Source organism: Orcinus orca, chromosome 12 (assembly GCF_937001465.1).
Source record: "Orcinus orca chromosome 12, mOrcOrc1.1, whole genome shotgun sequence".
Lineage (NCBI taxonomy): Eukaryota > Metazoa > Chordata > Mammalia > Artiodactyla > Delphinidae > Orcinus > Orcinus orca.
The window spans coordinates 73,420,913-73,438,767 of record NC_064570.1 but is presented as its reverse complement, the minus strand read 5'-3'; the positions used below and the strand labels follow the sequence as shown (position 1 = coordinate 73,438,767).

At 36.2% G+C, this 17,855-nt stretch overlaps 1 long non-coding RNA gene and 1 pseudogene across 1 annotated transcript; one reads left to right on the top strand and one right to left on the bottom strand.

The window, feature by feature from the left end:
- Positions 1-2,336: 2,336 nt before the first annotated feature.
- On the bottom strand, positions 2,337-3,024 carry LOC101273858 (type 2 phosphatidylinositol 4,5-bisphosphate 4-phosphatase-like; annotated as a pseudogene).
- A 6-nt stretch (positions 3,025-3,030) lies between these two features.
- Positions 3,031-16,143, top strand: LOC125960658 (uncharacterized). The gene is made up of 3 exons (XR_007470546.1): positions 3,031-4,514; positions 13,091-13,146; positions 13,702-16,143. It is a non-coding gene; the product is annotated as an uncharacterized LOC125960658 (long non-coding RNA).
- Positions 16,144-17,855: the final 1,712 nt, after the last annotated feature.

Sequence of the window (17,855 nt, the reverse complement as noted above, 5' to 3'; positions counted from 1 at the left end):
GTTTAACATTTATATTCTGTTATAATACTCCTAAAGTATATCTTTGCTGAGAAGAGATGCAAAGAGAAGAGAAGGCTATGAGTTAGTTATAAATTCATGCTAATCTACTCAATTTTTCTATTTTCAGATAACTTAAAGGGTAGGATGATAGTAATAATAGCAAACACACATATAGCATCTACTGTGTGTCAGGCAGTGTTCAAACATTTAATAATTTTTTTGATTCTCACAATAGCTCTATGAGATATGTAATATTATTACCTACATTTTAAATAGAACTATGTCACAGAGTAGCTAAGCAACTTGCCCAGGGGACATAACTAACAGGTGGCGGAGCTGGGTTGTGAACCCAGGCAGTTTGGCTTCAGAATCCAGGTTTTCACTTTTAACCCTATACTACTATGGATGATTATATTTTCTGAGTTCGTGGTTAACTAAAAAGTGACTTAGATGACATGATGAAATACAAGGTCAGAAAGATGATTTATTAATTTCATTCTTTTTAGATTAGATTAGGACCCAGAAAAGTCTATTCAGGGAGAATATGAGACTTTTGTCTACTTCTGTAATTCTGGGGGATGCCAACTAGCTATTGTGCCCCACTCCATATGTGAAAGCTTATTAGTTATCTGTTTTATATATTGTAGTGTGTATATGTCAATACCAATTAGGACAAATCTGAATCTTTTCACTTAAACTGCTGTCAAGCCAGGTCTACCCCATGTTATCCATACACAGTTTCTTTTGCTCCCAAATCAGGACTTTACCTTTATTCTTATTTTGTTATACTGTTTGAAACCATCATGTGTTAGAGTACTCCTGAATCTCAATTTTGTCATTTAATATTTTAACCATTCATTTCAGATACATATATATTTCATATATATCTACATACATTTCAGATATATATATATATGCACATCTTCCATGTTATTATAAAAAATCTTTTATAAGAAAGAATGAAAGACCAAGCCCTGTATGGAATAACCATAATCACTATGGGTTTATCTAGTTTTGAGTTTTATTTAATGTTTCCTCTCTATTCTTAAGATTTCTGATTCCTTAGCATAAAAGCTTTTTGAAGTACTTTTAAATATTTCAATAGATGTGTTACTCTTAACCTTTTTTATGATGGTTTCTATAGATAATGACTGTTTTCATGAATATTTAACCAAAGAAATGTAATAAGCTGAGGTAATTCTCTGCCTAGTTTAACATCTATTTTATATGGTGATTCATATGGCATCTTTTATTTTATGGTAGTTAAATATTTAGTCTATTAAAATAAGGTAAAAATTTTAAAGAACATTCATTTCAAAGTGGTTAGGATTCTCTTTTTAAAAAATTAATTAATCAATTTTTGGCTGCATTGGGTCTTCATTGATGCATGGGGGCTTTCTCCGGTTGCGGCGAGCGGGGGCTACTCTTCGTTGCAGTGCATGGACTTCTCATTGCAGTGGCTTCTCTTGTTGTGGAGCACGGGCTCTAGAGCGCAGGCTCAGTAGCTGTGGCGCACAGGCTTAGCTGCTCCACGGCATGTGGGATCTTCGCGGACCAGAGCTCAAACCCGCATCCCCTGCATTGGCAGGCGGATTCTTAACCAGTGTGCCACTAGGGAAGTCCAGGATACTCTTAGATAATAAAATATATGTCCCTTTTTATTGTGATAATAAAGAGCATACCTGTTTAGCATGTGGACTGCAGGTTAAACATGCTTTATTGTGTCTCTAGTAAAGTATTCTGGATCAAATAGAAGATATTGATGATGATAAGTAGTTTCTCTTTCTTTTCTTTTCTTTTTTTTTAAGAGATGTGAAAGAATATGAAGACCAAGTTTTATTATTTGGAGCTTGAAAACTTAGCAGCAAAACAAACTATTTGCATATAATGTAGTACAATGAGCATTTGTTCATAAAAGACTCCCAAAGTCTTAAAACTTCATATATAAACCAGAGTGAAATCCACTAGGTTGGGCTTTCCTGGTGGCACAGCGGTTGAGAATCTGCCTGCTAATGCAGGGGACACAGGTTCGAGCCCTAGTCTGGGAGGATCCCACATGCCGCGGAGCAACTAGGCCCATGAGCCATGACTACTGAGCCTGCGCGTCTGGAGCATGTGCTCCGCAACAAGAGAGGCCACGATAGTGAGAGGCCCGCGCACGGCGATGAAGAATGGCCCCCGCTGGCCGCAACTAGAGAAAGCCCTCGCACAGAAATGAAGACCCAACACACCCAAAAAAAAAAAAAATCCATTATGTAAATGATTTAAAGATGTCCAGAGTAGCTTATTGAGAACTGCTAGATACTCTCACCTGCATGACCAAATCATAAACAAGCTTATGCAAAACCAAGTTCTGGATAACTCACTCTTATGGCCCCCCAATAACAAGCTCAGATAAGGCAGATCAAAGCTAAGAGATAAGCAACTGCCCAAGAAACATAGGTTGCATGAAATCGCCTTGCAAAATCTTGGGTGCCAACAGTTAATCCAACTCCAGTGAAAATACATATCATTCCAGTGGTAATATATGCACAGCAGCACCTTCGAGGAAGTGCACTACCCACTGAGGAAATTTTTTTGCAGTGTGGGCATTTTGCCAGTGTTGAACCTCAGTTCCATCCACAAGAACATGTTTCCACAGTGCCCACACATGATCCTTGTACCTTCTGGTTGGACTGGCAATGCAGGTTGAGCTGGCTGTTCTTCAGAAATAAGCATTACTAGGCCAAGGTTAATTACGTGTCTACAGGTGGGTCTTGGACATCCTATTTGCCATGATGTGTCCTTATAAATGAGGAGACAATTACGAGGGCATCTAACATACTTCTTCCTTGTTGGGGGATTTTCGACTGGCCTAGCATCATTGCAAACCGTGCACCTAACCACAAGCTGGTGAAGCTTGCCATCCAAACTGATGAGCGATTGGCACACATGGCACTTTATTACTGGAATACCACTGGCGTCTGGGCTGGCGATGGCTGTGTATGGAGGTGGGAGTTCTGCTCTGGGGCTGCTTTCTTGTAAGTATGGTGGGGACATGGGAGTGACATTTCTTGAATGGGATGCGGAGAGCAGAGGCAAACGTTCGTCCACCCCATCAGCAGTCGTGACTGCAGCAGTGATGGCGGGGCTGGCAGGGAGAGGCTGAGTCTAGTAGTTTCTCTTTCTTAAATTCAGTTTCATATTTATTATTAGATTTGAAATTGAGAGGTTTTAAAATAATGCCTTATTTTCAGCGTAGGAGATGTTGATCTGAAGAATGGAATTTGAAACTTGGTTCTGTTAATTAATTACATGAATTGAATGCTCAAAGCTTTATCTTTATGTCTAGTAAAGTAATAATAAGAATACCTATCTTGCTGGTTTTTAAGGCGTTTCAATGAGATAGTATATGTTAAATTATAATGGTATTGCTTGCTTGGCAAATGGTAGGGAGCTTTTTAAAAAACCTTCTTCACTATTTAGTACAACCATAACCTTATTAGGAGACTAGTGTAGGTAAGTGGTCTATTAACTTTATGAGGGGGTAGAAGGCTCACAAAACATATTTTGTTAATATTTCAAAATATGGATAATTCAGAAACTTCAAACATTGTACTGTTGCATGAAATGACCTTCACAGGTCATTTAGTAAATAGTACTTGAAGTATGCTTGGGTTGCAAGGAATGAAATGGGTGACATTAGTTTAGCACAACATATCCTGTGGAATCAGCGTGTAACTTTTATTTTCTCCTTTAGCTTTGAGTGAAGAATGCAATTTCAGTTGAGCACAGAGTTGGAGATTCAGACAACTAGGGTTTTATTACCAGCTCCATCAATGACATACAGTGTGCCATTAGGGAAAAATTATTTTTCTCAACATCAGAATTCTCTTCTTTAAAATGGAAACGAATTTGGTGGCTTGGAAAATAATGTTGGATTTGGCAAATATAGGTACATTCAATATTCTAGAACACCTTTGATTTAATGAGACAATGAAATTCATGCTGTGTTTATTATAATGCCAAGAAATAGCAAATAGATATAGTTGTAAATAGTGATGATGATGGTGGTGATGATGATGATGATAGTAATAAAAAATAAACAACTACATAGGAAGTTACATCAGCCAGTGTAGCCATATTGATGCAGCATGATGTGCTATGTTGTGAATGTGGAAGGGCAAAATCACCTGTGCCCTTTAAGAGCATTGCCAGCCAAATTAGCCCTCTCCAGTGTGATCTGAACTGGCATCACTATACAAGAACACCGACCTGAGTGCTCACGTTTGATCTTGGTGATTGTGTGCCCTATCATTCAGTATTTGTATGATTGTGTAAGCACAGGTGTATGTTAGCATATTTGTGGTTCTCCAAACTGTGGATCAGGGGTTGTATATAAAACAAAGCAGGAAGAGTCGGTTGACATAAGACAAGGAGAGGAACTATTTTCATCAACAAAGTGATTCTAAACCAGTCTTCAAACCCATCAGGAGATTCTGTTAAGAGCTAAGAATCAGGAAGACAGCCAGAAGGTGAGTAAGGTGGATAGTCAGACGCAATAGGGAGCAGATTAACTGTTGTCTGATGTTCCTGTGGATGTACTAGGGTGAGAAAGATATGAATGTGAAGACAAGTACAATTAACCTCGAACTGGGAAAGAGACTCTTCAAAGTCTTTAACTAAAAGGGAAAGGGCTTTTAATTAGGTCCCTGGTGACTCGCAGTTGTGTAGGACTAATCAGGGTGAGGCTGGATCTAGTTTTAACATCCTGAGCAGAAAGGAACACAGCATTGGCCACCAGAAAAGGTCAGTGAATGACAAGTATGGTAACATTTCTGATTTTTAATGTCTTTGGTTTATTCATGTATCCTATAAACAGGGATTTACATGATTTTAACCCATTAGATAGAGCCATATTTAAGAACATGTATTTATTATTAAATAAATCTGGAAGATGTAAATAAGCAAAAATATCAAAGAGCAATTTGGAGAGAAAAAACAGTGAGCTATCACAAATTAAATGCAATAAATCTCAAGTCAGAAAAGAGAATAATAAAACAGAAAAAAAAGCTTTAAAAGATTCCTGCTATGCACAAAAAGGAAATTTTGTTTGTTTGTTTTGTAAATAATGGTAAATATAATTGGATAGACTTTTTTGTTGTTGCTGTTCGTAAGGATGATTTATTGGAAGCATAGTTCACAAAAAAATCTCACAAAATTCAGACAATTTAAACTGAATATAAAAATAATTCATTTTGCAATTATCTGTTGAGTAACCACTATGTACCTGTCATTATTCTAGGCACTGGAGTAACAAATAGAACATAAACATCAACTCCATCCTTATGGGCCTTATAATAGTGAGAGAGAGACAACGATAAATGAAATATTTTTGACTGTAAATAAATTTAAGAATCAATAAAATAACAAACAAACAAGTAAGAGCAGAAAGGAAATCTGCAAACCTAGAACTATACTTGTGAAGAAAAACAAAGAATTTCTGTGTTAAATTTTTTTAAATTAGCCATCCAGAAAAAGGTTAATGGATTTAGTCATTCATATTTTTACCAATTAACTACGAAGAGGAATTCTGGAAAGATAGCAGCATGCTCCCTCATTCCTGAATCCTTCTCCTTCCCAACTTAAAACCACTCTCAAATGAAATCCCTCAGGTGTCCCCTGAATGTTCCAAGGGAGAAAGCAAGCACCAGATTCCATTATCCTAGGTGCTCAGGGAGAGCCAAGAAACCAAATATTCCTAATTAACATTGACCTTATTGTTATTTTTTTTACTTACAAACACCCATCAGTGAAGAATACAATGGCCAGTAGTACAGTTAGGTACCACTACCTTGATTTGTGCTAAGGTACCAGCAGTTTTACCCATAGTTACTTCTGTACCATCATTGCAAAAGTCAACACACTTCTTCCATGGGGCCCCAAAAGTGATGTAATTAAAAAATATTACTCAATATTTTGAATATTTCAGTGCCAGTTGTGCTTGTTGCCAAAAATTCACATAAAACAAGCTCTTCCCAGTTGCTTATTTAGTATCCATAACAGATGAATACAAACAAATGAGCAAGTCCAGCCATGTCTGTAGATTCATCCATTTGTAAGGAAAAAGTACAGTTGTGCAGATGAGATATTATCTCATCTCCATGTTTTCAAGGAAAATTTTAATTTGACAAGATACTCTAATACCGCAAATTGGCACTGATGTGAATGCCTTTATTTTTCATCAGCAAGCATTGAGCAACGTCAGTGGTCCAAAGTGGACCCTAGCTATTTTGTGTTCTTCTCTAGCCAATGGAATATGATAACATTCCCTGTAAGATATTTCAGTGGCTTCTGCAAGTCTAGTTTGAAAAACTGTAAGAAATCGTTTTGTCTGCTAAAGACTTTAGCCCAACTATGTTTTAAATATTTAATTATTTATTTTTTAAACTTTTGAATGCTTGGTCTCAAAATAACATTGCAACTTAACTGGCACTACAAAACTGTTTTAAAATATTCTGTTTCAAACGACACAATAAAAAAATTATTAGCATTTATAAGGTGAGAAAAGTAGCATTTTGTCACAGTTTTGTTTCTTGGTTACAGTTTCACCAGGTTCCTTAGAGAAGAATTCTCTCTTCCATTAGTCAAATGACCCTCTAATATGAGAGTTTAATTTTTCTCAGCATTTTTAGTTGTAGATGGTGCATCTGTGGGTTGAGAAAATGAGTCTTCTTTTTTTAAGCCAATAATCATTCCTCAAATATATATTTCCTCTATTTGAAAATAAATGATTATATTCTAAAATAGTAATATTATTACTAAAAATATTATCTTTAGATAATTAAAAGATTAGAACTTTTTTAAAATTTAAAATTATACAAATCTAGACAACTTCTACTTCTTTTTGTGTTTCCATGTAGCTAAAAGGAGAATTTCAGAATTTCAGAGTAAGATTTATTGGATGATAATGAGTTTACAAAGATTAAAAGAAGTATAATCAAGACTTCCCTGGCAGTCCAGTGGTTAAGATTCTGCGCTTCCACTGCAGGGGGTGCAGGTTCCATCCCTGGTCAGGGAACTAAGATCCCGCATGCCTCGTGGTGCAGTACAAAACAAAACTACATCCATGTTATGACTTCCATAAAAAGAAGTATAATCAGTGATAGTAATAGAATAGTGTAAGTACTAATTAAAAATTAAGTTAATTTATGAAAATTCGAATATTTATATGCTATAGATTTCAGAAAACATAGGAATATTCCACACAAGCACATATTCCATTAGCAGTAAAAACACATGTCCTGCATAACATGTAGTTTCTGGAAAGATGTACTGCACACTTATTCATGAGTGAAAGTAAAAGGGCAAAAATATCTCCATATTATATAGCATGGAAGTAGTTTGGCTTAGCAGAACCCTTGAAATTGTCTTGGGAACTTCTAGGGGTCCTTCAACCACACTTTGAGAACAATTGTCCTACTGGAAAAAAGGGAGTGGCTCACGAGTACATTAAGCTGAATTATAGAACAATACAAAAAAGTTACAATTTTCACACTTTCTCTTTGATTAAAAATTTAAAATTCAAATTACATTTATATTAATAAATTCAAAGAAATATTCTTCCAAGGAAAATTTTAATCCACGTATCTCTGTTTCTATATACATTAGTATGTCTGTGTGTCTGATTTATAAGAAAATTCTGATTGTTTAATATGAGTTGACTTTAACCATAATAAGAACGTAACTTTAATTTCTTTGCAAAGAAGAGTAAATGACAACTTTATGAAAATGATTTCATTACGTGAAATTTATGTCTGCTATAGACAGGAATTCTAAAATATTTTCTCAGGCAGCATCAAGAGCTCTGCAAGCACCACATGCTAAGAACATTAATCCCTCAATTCAAAACATTATTTCTTTAGGACATACAAATACAAATGTGTCAAGGTAATAGAGTCAGAATTTTAAAAATGGCACTTTTAGGTGCAATGATAATGGTCACTGAATTGTCAAGTTGTGAATGCTGTGGTCTGGAAGGAACCTCAATGGTTATCTAGTTCAGTTACCCATCAAATGCTTAATATACAGCTTCCCTGACAAGTTCAGTCTCTGCTTAAATGCCTCTAAATTAATATAAAAAAAGTACAGTTCTTTAGTCTGTCATTTTTATGTGGCACTTTTGCTGGAAGTCCTTCTTTCTATAGAACAGACATTGGGTTTTTTATGCCCACTTTCCTACTAGTTTGATCCTTGAGACTGCGAAGACATTCTGATTGAGTCATTAACTATTTATGCAATCTTTGAAAGTCACCTAAGTGATCTAACTCCAGTCTTTCATAGGAAATGCTTGCATTTCCTAAGGTTTCTTTAGGTTGTTTCTGCTCTCAAAATGGACAGTGTTTTCTCTCCACACACGAGTCCATAGCATGTGTGATCTTTCGTGATCTTCTAATCTTTGGAATCCCAATTTCCTTTTCTCAAACTTGTTAAAAATTCTACCTACTCTTTTTTGTGAGTTATTTGAGAACAGCAAAAAAGGTGCTAAGCTGTGAATACTCTACATACCAGCAATTAAAACAACACCTGGTTTAAATGAAATATTAACATTATGGGAAAATGAATAAAGGGAAGTAATAAGTAGCATTTGCAACAGTTTAGTTAGGCAAAAGCACGCACACATGTATTGCTATATTAAATAATAGAATTTGGGGCATTTGTGTCTTTAGTATGGTAGAAAAGGTCACAGTAGATTGATGCTTCATCAGATAACAACTATATACTCTAGAGAAAACACATATACACACACATGCACACAGACATACCAACACGCAGTCTTACTTAATGACTCTTGGAAAGTGAATAAGAGCAGACATATATTAGAGGTGAGTTGAAATTTGGAAGAAAGGGCTGTCATGGGCTGAGTTTCCTATTTTGATGACCTGAGCTTGAGGCTAGCCAGAGCGTCAGGTACAAAGTAGTGAAGGGCAGCTAAAGAAGCAGAGGACAGAGAACAGGACAACCATGGCCTCTAGAGTGTGGGGAAGAAGTCCCGAAGAGGAAAAAGCCAAAGAAGAGGAATTCTAAATTGTATATACACTCTACCCAAATCTCTGATTGACCCTGGGACCAAGCATACATGGAGCAAAGTCAAGGTTAGCTGCCCCTAAGGATAAAAGGACAGAACTGAGATCTGCAATACCACCCACTGCAGGTGAAACAGAATTTGCAGTTGGGGTCTAATCAATTTAACTGTTTACTAAAAACATTTTAAGAGTAAGGGTCAAAAACATACCAAATTTGGTGAAAGACTGAATTTTACATCTTCAAGAAGTTTAGTGAACCACAAGTAGAATAAGTACAAGTGACATGCCTAGCCACATCTGAATGAATCTGTTTGTAAATCAAAGAGAAAGAGAGAGTACTGAAAGCAGTTAGGAAAAAGAAATGATTTGAAAGATTGTAGTTTTCACACCAGATACAATGAAGATCAGAAGACCATGGATCAAATCTCTGAAGTATGGAAAGGAAAAAAATTTGTTAAGCCAAAATTCTACTACAGTAAAAATATGCTTTAAGAAAGAAGGTGAAATAAAGGCATTTTGGGTTAAAAAAAAGCAAACAAAACCAAAAAATTATAGCAACAAAAAATTGTCAGCAGATCTGCACTTTAAGAAAGGCAGTTCTTCAAGCTGAAAGCAAGTGATACCAGAAATAAACTCACACACTTATGGTCAATTAATCTACAACAAAGAAGGCAAGAATATACAATGGAGAAAAGACAGTCTCTTCAATAAGTGGTGCTGGGAAATCTATATAGCTACATGTAAAAGAATAAAATTAGAACATTCTCTATCACCATATCCAGAAACAAACTGAAAATGGAATAGACCTAAATGTAGGACATGAAACCACAAAACTCCTAGAAGAAAACATAGGCAGAACACTTTTGGACATAAATCATAGCAATATGTTTTTTGTCTCCTAAAGCAAAGGAAATAGAAGCAAAACCAAACAAATGGGGCCAAATTAAATTTAAAACTTTTGCACAGAAAAAAAAACCTTCAACAAAATGAAAAGATGACCTATTGATTGGGAGAAAATATTTGCAAATGATATGACAATAAGGGGTTCATATACAAAATATATAAATGGTTCATAAAATTCAATATCAAAAAACAAATGACATGATTAAAAGATGGGCAGAAGACCTGAACAGACCTTTTTCCAAAGAAGACATACAGATGACCAACAAGCACATGAAAAGATACTGAACATCACTAATCATCAAGGGAATGCAAATCAAAACCGCAATAAGCTATCACTGCATACCTGTCAGAAGAGCTATCATCAAAAAGACCACATATAACAGATGCTGGAGAGGATGTGGAGAAAAGGGAACCCTTGTACACTGTTGGTGGAAATGTAAATTGGTGCAGTTACTATGAAAAACAGTATGGAGGTTCCTCAAATAACTGAAAATAGAGCTATCATATGACCCAGTAATTCCACGTTTGGGCATATATCCAGAAAATATTAAAACACTAATTTAAAAAGATATATGCACCCTAGTGTCCACAGCAGCATTATTTACAATAGCCAAGATACAGAAACAACCTAAGTGTCCATCAACAGACAAATGGATAAAGATGACTTGGTGTATATATATATACACATGTACACACACACACAATGGAATACTATACAGCCATAAAAAATAATAAAATTTTGCCATTGCACTAATGGAGATGGACTAGAGGTTATTATGCTTAGTGAAATAAGTCAGAGACAGATAAATACAGCTTGTTATTACTTATATGTAGAATCTAAAAACTAAAACAAACAAATGAATATAGCAAAACAGAAACAGACTCACAGATACAGAGAATAAGCTAGTGGTTACCAGTGAAGAGAGTGAATGGGGGAGGGTCAAGATAGGGGTAGGGGATTAAGAGGTACAAAATACTATGTATAAAATAAGCTACAAGGATGTATAGTACAGCACAGGGATCATAGCTTTAAACGGAGTATGTAAAAATTTTGAATCACTGTGTTGTATAAGTAAAACAAATATACTATTGTAAGCTGACTATTCTTCAATTAAAAAGAGAAAAATGACATTAGTGTAAAAACTGGTTAAATGCAAATAAAGCCTCCAGGTTAGTTATCAGCATTTTCCCAGTCTTATCATCTTAGTTTTGATAATTGTATGAATATAAAAAATGTTAAAATTAAGGGAGGCTCTGTGAAGGTCTTTGGGAACCCTCAATACTACTTGAAAAACTTTTCTGACTGTCTAATATTATCACAAAATTAAAAGTTAAATAATAAACTTCTAAAGAAAAAAGGAGAAAATCTTTGCAATTTGGGGGAGCAAAAAGTATAAACCAGACAAAAACACATTAAATTTAGCTTTATTATTACATCCTGTTTTTCTCTTCAAAAGACATGGTTAAGAAAATAAACCATGCCAAAGATTGGGGAAAATATTTGCAATATGTGTATCTGCCAAAAGACTTGTAATCAAAATACATAAATAACTCTTACAACTCAACAGTGAAAACAGAAACAAACTTCTAAATATAAAAATAACTTCATTGACGCCTCACAGAAGAAGATAAAGTAATGGTCCTAAGTGCATGATAAGATGCTTAACATTAGTCATCAGGAAAATCCAGATAAAAATGAGACCGAGGGCTTCCCTGGTGGCGCAGTGGTTGAGAATCCACCTGCCGATGCAGGGGGCATGGGTTCGTGCCCCGGTCCAGGAAGATCCCACATGCCGCCGAGTGGCTAGGCCCGTGAGCCATGGCCGCTGAGCCTGCGCGTCCGGAGCCTGTGCTCCACAACGGGAGCGGCCACGACAGTGAGAGGCCCACGTACCGCAAAAAAAAAATGAGACAGAGCTACATGCACAAATAGAATGGATGAAATTAAAAAGACTAACCATACTAAGTGTTGGTGACAATGTGGAATATAAAATTACTCATGATGGAAATATAAAATTAGATAACCAGCTTGGAAAACAAATTTGTACTTTTTAGAAATTTTAAATATACAACTAACATATGACCCATCCATTCCACTCTTAAGTACTTACCCAGGAGAAACACACAAAGACTTGTATATGCATGTCCATAGCAGTTTTATTTAAAATAGCTCCAAACTAGAAATAACCCAACTGTCCATCAGCAGATATGTGGTTAGAAAAATAAAACAATAAGAATGAAGAAATTACTGGTGCATGCAATCACATGGTTAAGTCTCAAGATCATTATGCTGAGTGAACAAGGCCAGACATAAAAGAGTACTTACTACGTAATTCCATTTCCATAAATACAAACTCCTTCATACTGACAGAAAAGAGATCAGTGGTTGGCTGGGTTGAAGGTAGAGAAAGGGCTTGACTACAAAGGGGCACCAGGAGTCTTTTGGGGGTCATGGAAATATTCTGCTTTTTTAGTGTATTGGTGGTTTCATGGATGTGTGCATCTGTCAAAATTCATTTAATGGTACACTTCATATGTATGCAGTTTACCATTCCTAAAACATACTTCAAAAAATTTGATAAAAATAAAATGAAATAACAACATAATTTACAATTTGGAGACACCTCAGAGCTCATTTAGTAGCCTTCCGTGAGAAGGGGATCATAGTTTAGAATCTAGATTTTTTTTTGCTTCCCAGCCTGTGCCGTATTAACTACATAAATATGTATATGTATACCTATATAAGTGAAAATTCAGAAAATTCAGGACATAAGACTTTGAATCTTCTTGTTTAAATTCTGAAAGCAACTTATTTTCAAATATGTACCTCTGGACTACTTTGTCTTTCTTGCTAAAAGGGGAGAGGGAAGGCCACTGGGTTCTCAGAACATACTAGTTTGCCTGACTTTGCCAGAAATGATAGGAATTCCTATTAGGATACATTTCCAAGCCCTGGAAATGTTTTCAATAAACCATGAGGAGTTTTGGCTCAACCTCCTGTTCAGTTCATGCCTCTTGGGCTTCACAGAATACTCAATCTGCAACATGTGCTAGAGAACTGGATGAGGCTATGACGGAAAACTTCTGCTATCATCTGCTACTTTGCTTTTTCTTTCATTCAGTTCTCCATTTCCACCTGCATGGGAAAGGAAACCTCAGACTCGCGGCAGAATGGGAGGTAAGGGCTAACCCTTCCCAGGTCTTGGAACTAGCCCTCAGGGATCTCTCTTATCCAACACATCTGAGCTAGTCCCAGAATCTTCATCTTGTCATTTGCAATACTCAGTGCAAAAGAAGTGTTTGAACATTATTTTACATGGCACACTCCAGCATTTATCTGGAACACAAAAAAGTTCAGTTCAGTTCAAACACGTGACTGGAGCTGGGGAATATATAAAGGGTATCTAAGCACTTGGTGGGATCAGAATCTTGTAGAGGATACAGATGCAGTAGTTGACCATTTTGTACCCTATGCACAGAGAGATATATTGGATATTTATGGAGGCTATTCTTTTTTCCCTGAAATGAAACCCAGATGGAATAGAATACAACAGAAATTTTGACAAAGAAAGGTTTAAATTTTATCTTAAAAAATTAGAAAAGAGCAAAGTCCAAGTAGGAACTTTTTTGGTTGTAATTTCCTTATTGTGAAGCAAATGTTTGGATAACCTTAAAACCAATCTTACTACTTTGTCCTTCTTTGACAATGATATCAGGCTGTTTTATTCAATAGAATGATGGAATGGGTCACCTCTGAAGTCCAACTCTTGGAAACGACTCTACATTTATAGCCCTAGATGCTGCCAGCCTTCCATTCAGGTCTCTGGGACTCTTACAAGAAGGGTTGGTTCCTCTAACAATTCTTTCTATCTTCTTACATGTGGCTCTATCTGTTCTCAAACTTTTGGCTCTTCCCACCAGGTCTTTACAAAGATGCAGATGTTTCTTAAAAGTGGCAAGAAGATCAAAGGGACTTTTTGTGCCTGATGTGCTAGAATGGCTCAGAGTTCTGTTAAATCAGATTTGGACATAAAATAAAACCAGTAACTAGTGGTTTGCAAAGGTTGCTGGTGAAAGAATGGAGCTTCATAGGTCAACACTGCAGCACACAAAAATATGCCAGGTTTAATTGTCTTTTTCTTTTTAATTGTATCTGGAGATAGAAAATCAACAAAATGGATGCCGCTATACATTACAGCTGATTTGTTTTAGAGTATTAGTGCTTCTGCAATTAATTAGCCCATGTCTGTGGACTATCGCTTGCTTCTTTTTTATTCTAAATATGACCAAAGAGTGTAGTTACCAAATGTAATGATGGCTCAAAGCAGAATTTAATATACAAACATAAAAATGAGCATTGGCTTCATGCAAAGCACTGAATAGGAACTGAGGAAACAAATAGAAGCTTTTCCTACCCACACAGAGGACACACGCTAAAGGGAAGAATAAAACAGTCATGTAACTGCAATATACATAAGTCCCATAAAATTGTACAAAACGTTTATGGACTCTGAAGAGAAAGAGCTCAAATCCAGTTGATATACATTTTATCTTTGATGTACTTAAATTACGTCTGAAGCTATCTTTCCTTTACCTCCTGGGGTACCTGCTTTGACTCTCAGACTTGCTGTCAAGTGATTAGTAATCCTGATAAGGTTGTTTGTTTGTTTTTATTTTTAATGAATTTATTTATTTATTATTTTTGGCTGCATTGGGTCTTAGTTGCGGTACATGTGATCTTCGTTGAGGCACACGGGATCTTTTGTTGCAGCGTGCAGGCTTCTTTCTAGTTGTAGCATGCGGGTTTTCTCTCTCTAATTGTGGTGTGCAGGCTCCAGGGCGCATGGGCTCTATAGTTTGCGGCACCCAGGCTCTCTAGTTTAGGCACGTGGGCTCAGTAGTTTTGGTGTACGGGCTTAGTTGCCCCGCGGTCTGTGGGATCTTAGTTCCCTGATCAGGGATCAAACCTGCATCCCCTGCATTGGAAGGCGGATTCTTTACCATTGGACCACCAGGGAAGTCCCCCTGATAAGGTTTTAAATGATAGGGTGTTTGCAGATATGACCTGTCTCAAGTATGTTTGCATTTTAAAGCTATACAAATCCACAGGAATGAAACTATTGATATAATAACAGGCAGAAGGGTTGATTTATTTGCTGTAGGTCCTTGACTGACCTCTTAACATCTTTCAGTTAAACCATTATATTTAAAGATAATCATGGTATATCTTTGATTTAGGTAAGCTCTCTGGATGTGTTCTACCGTTCTCTATTTTATTTTTTTAATAAATGTATTTATTTAATTTTCGGCTGCATTGGGTCTTCATTGCTGCTCGCGGGCTTTCTCTAGTTGTGGCTAGCGGGGGCTACTCTTACTTGCAGTGCGCAGGCTTCTCATTGCAGTGGCTTTTCTTGTACAGCACGGACTTGTTGTACAGCGTGTGGGCTTCAGTAGCTGTGGCATGCGGGCTCAGTAGTTGCGGCTTGCAGGCTTTAGAGCGCAGGCTCAGTAGTTGTGGTGCACGAGCTTAGTTGCTCCGTGGCATGTGGGATCTTCCTGGACCAGGGCTCGAACCTGTGTCCCCTGCATTGGCAGGTGGATTCTTAACCACTGCGCTACCAGGGAAGTCCTAGTTCTCTATTTTAAAAGCTCTACAATATTTGTTTCTACTGTGATATTAAACATTTCTCTCTGAAATTGGCATTATTCTTTGCAATTGAGCTATAATTTTCTTCCAATTGAGACACACTGAATTTTTAATTTAAGTGTAAAGGAGGAACAGAAAGGGGTCTGATCCAATAGATGGTACTTCTGTGCTGAGCTTTGATAAGAGCTCGCCTAAGAGGCATCTAGTAAGCCAACTGGATGGTCATTCCAATGTGAATGAAAAGGAAACTGAATTTAAAATATCAGAAAAATGCACATAACTAGGAGAAAAAACACAGCAGCTTGAGAACTGGATTATTCTCTTAGTGTGTACTTTTCTCCTACAGCCTAGAATTTTCTTAGGCACCAAGAAAGAAACCTCCTGAACTGCCTTGCATTTCTAAAATTCTATGATCCTATGATCTCACTTTCCATTTGGGTACAATTTACATACTTTGTCAGTGAATTTGAGTGATACCCTATGTTTGAGAGAAAAACAGTTGTCTTTCTTTTAGTTTAATAAATATTTACTGAGAAACTTTTGTGTTTCGGACTTGGTGCTCTGTGCTGAAGTCATAGAAGAATGAATGGTCAGGCTCTCAGATGGATTACTCTCTAGTGAGTATCTAGATTGTTATTAAACATTCAAACTACAAAACAACCCAAAACATTGCAGGCCATAGATAAAGAGGTAAGCATTTCATTTTCACTTTATTTATTTTTTCAGTGACTTTATTTTTATTATTTAAAAACAATTTTATTTTATATTGGAGTAGAGTGGATTAACAATGTTGTGTTAGTTTCAGGTGTACAACTCATTTCCACTTTAAATATTCTTTGTCATCTCTTTCTCATCACTGTCACCACATTTCATTATTTGGAGTGAAGGTGTTTCTCATCTTAAGGAATTGGGTTTGTGGTTCAGCCCTTTTAAGAGAAAAGACTTTTTAAAAATTGTAAGAAATGACAGTTGCTGCCATGGTATTTCTAAAAAATTTATTATTTCTAAGACTTATGCAAGGATGAGATACAATGAGTGTTTTCAGCATAGTTAAGCAAGGGTGTAATAAAATAATTAAGATATGAAGAATATAACTCAGGCTAATTCATATTTATTCCATATGGAATTCTTTTCCAATGAACAGAATTTTTTATTCTAACATGGTTTACTTGAGCATGGAATTCTGTATTCTACATTTAACATGGGATTCTTATTTTCCACTCTAGCCAAAGTAGTTTATTTACTGAGGTAACAACAAAACATCATTTCATTATGAAATAAAGACTGCTGTAGATTCTGGAAATAAATTAATCAGCAATGAAGAGAGAGGGCTCAACAATAGGAATATCCACATGTCTTACAGGGGACAGTGGAGAGGTCAGACGGCTGAGAAAAGTTAATATTACATGATACTTTTAGAGAGCGTTCTGGTTCTGCAAAACTCCTGCCATTAACTACCCATGCATCTCTTTTAAGAAGTTGTCCATTTTACTTAAAGATGACATCCACCTTGTTGCTATTCCTACCCTGTTGTACCTGCCTTGAACCACAAAGGTCCTTTAACAGTGAAAGTTATGCCACCTGCTAAGCAGATGGATTGCAGGAATAGTCCAATTTGTTGAGCCATTGACCAGGGGGTGTTGTTAAGTATTTGTAATCTAATAGGTGATATGGTAACATTCATGACTTGGAAGCCTAGAAGTTAATTTTTTTTGTCTCATTTTGTTTTAAGAAAATAAGAAACCTATTAGGCATCTGAATTTGAGTAAAAAAAAATCCTTGTTTTCACCTTTTCCTATATTTGTACATTATTGAATTGTGTAAACCCTATCTAGAGCAAGGCTCTGAGGACAGAATGAGTAAGTCAAATCCTGGCCTTGATACTCACTAGCTCTGTATCCTTGAGAACTTCACCACCTCAGCTGCACCATCCATAAAATGGGGATAATCACTGTACCTAATTCTTTTGGTTATGCTTATATTAAGTGGGGAAAAAACCTTACAATTATATCATCTTTTTAAACACTATCATACATTTTTACCTATTAACATGCTCAAAATTTTCCACTTCCTAATGCCCAATCTTCATATTTGATGAAAGGAGGGCAGACCCGAGTTCTTACACCTCTTTTGTTTTTACTTTCTTAATTTTTCCTATTCAAGAATATTGACTTGGATTTAGAGCAAAGTCATTGTGTACTATTATTTGTTGGTTTAAATTACACAGCAGCTTTTGCTTT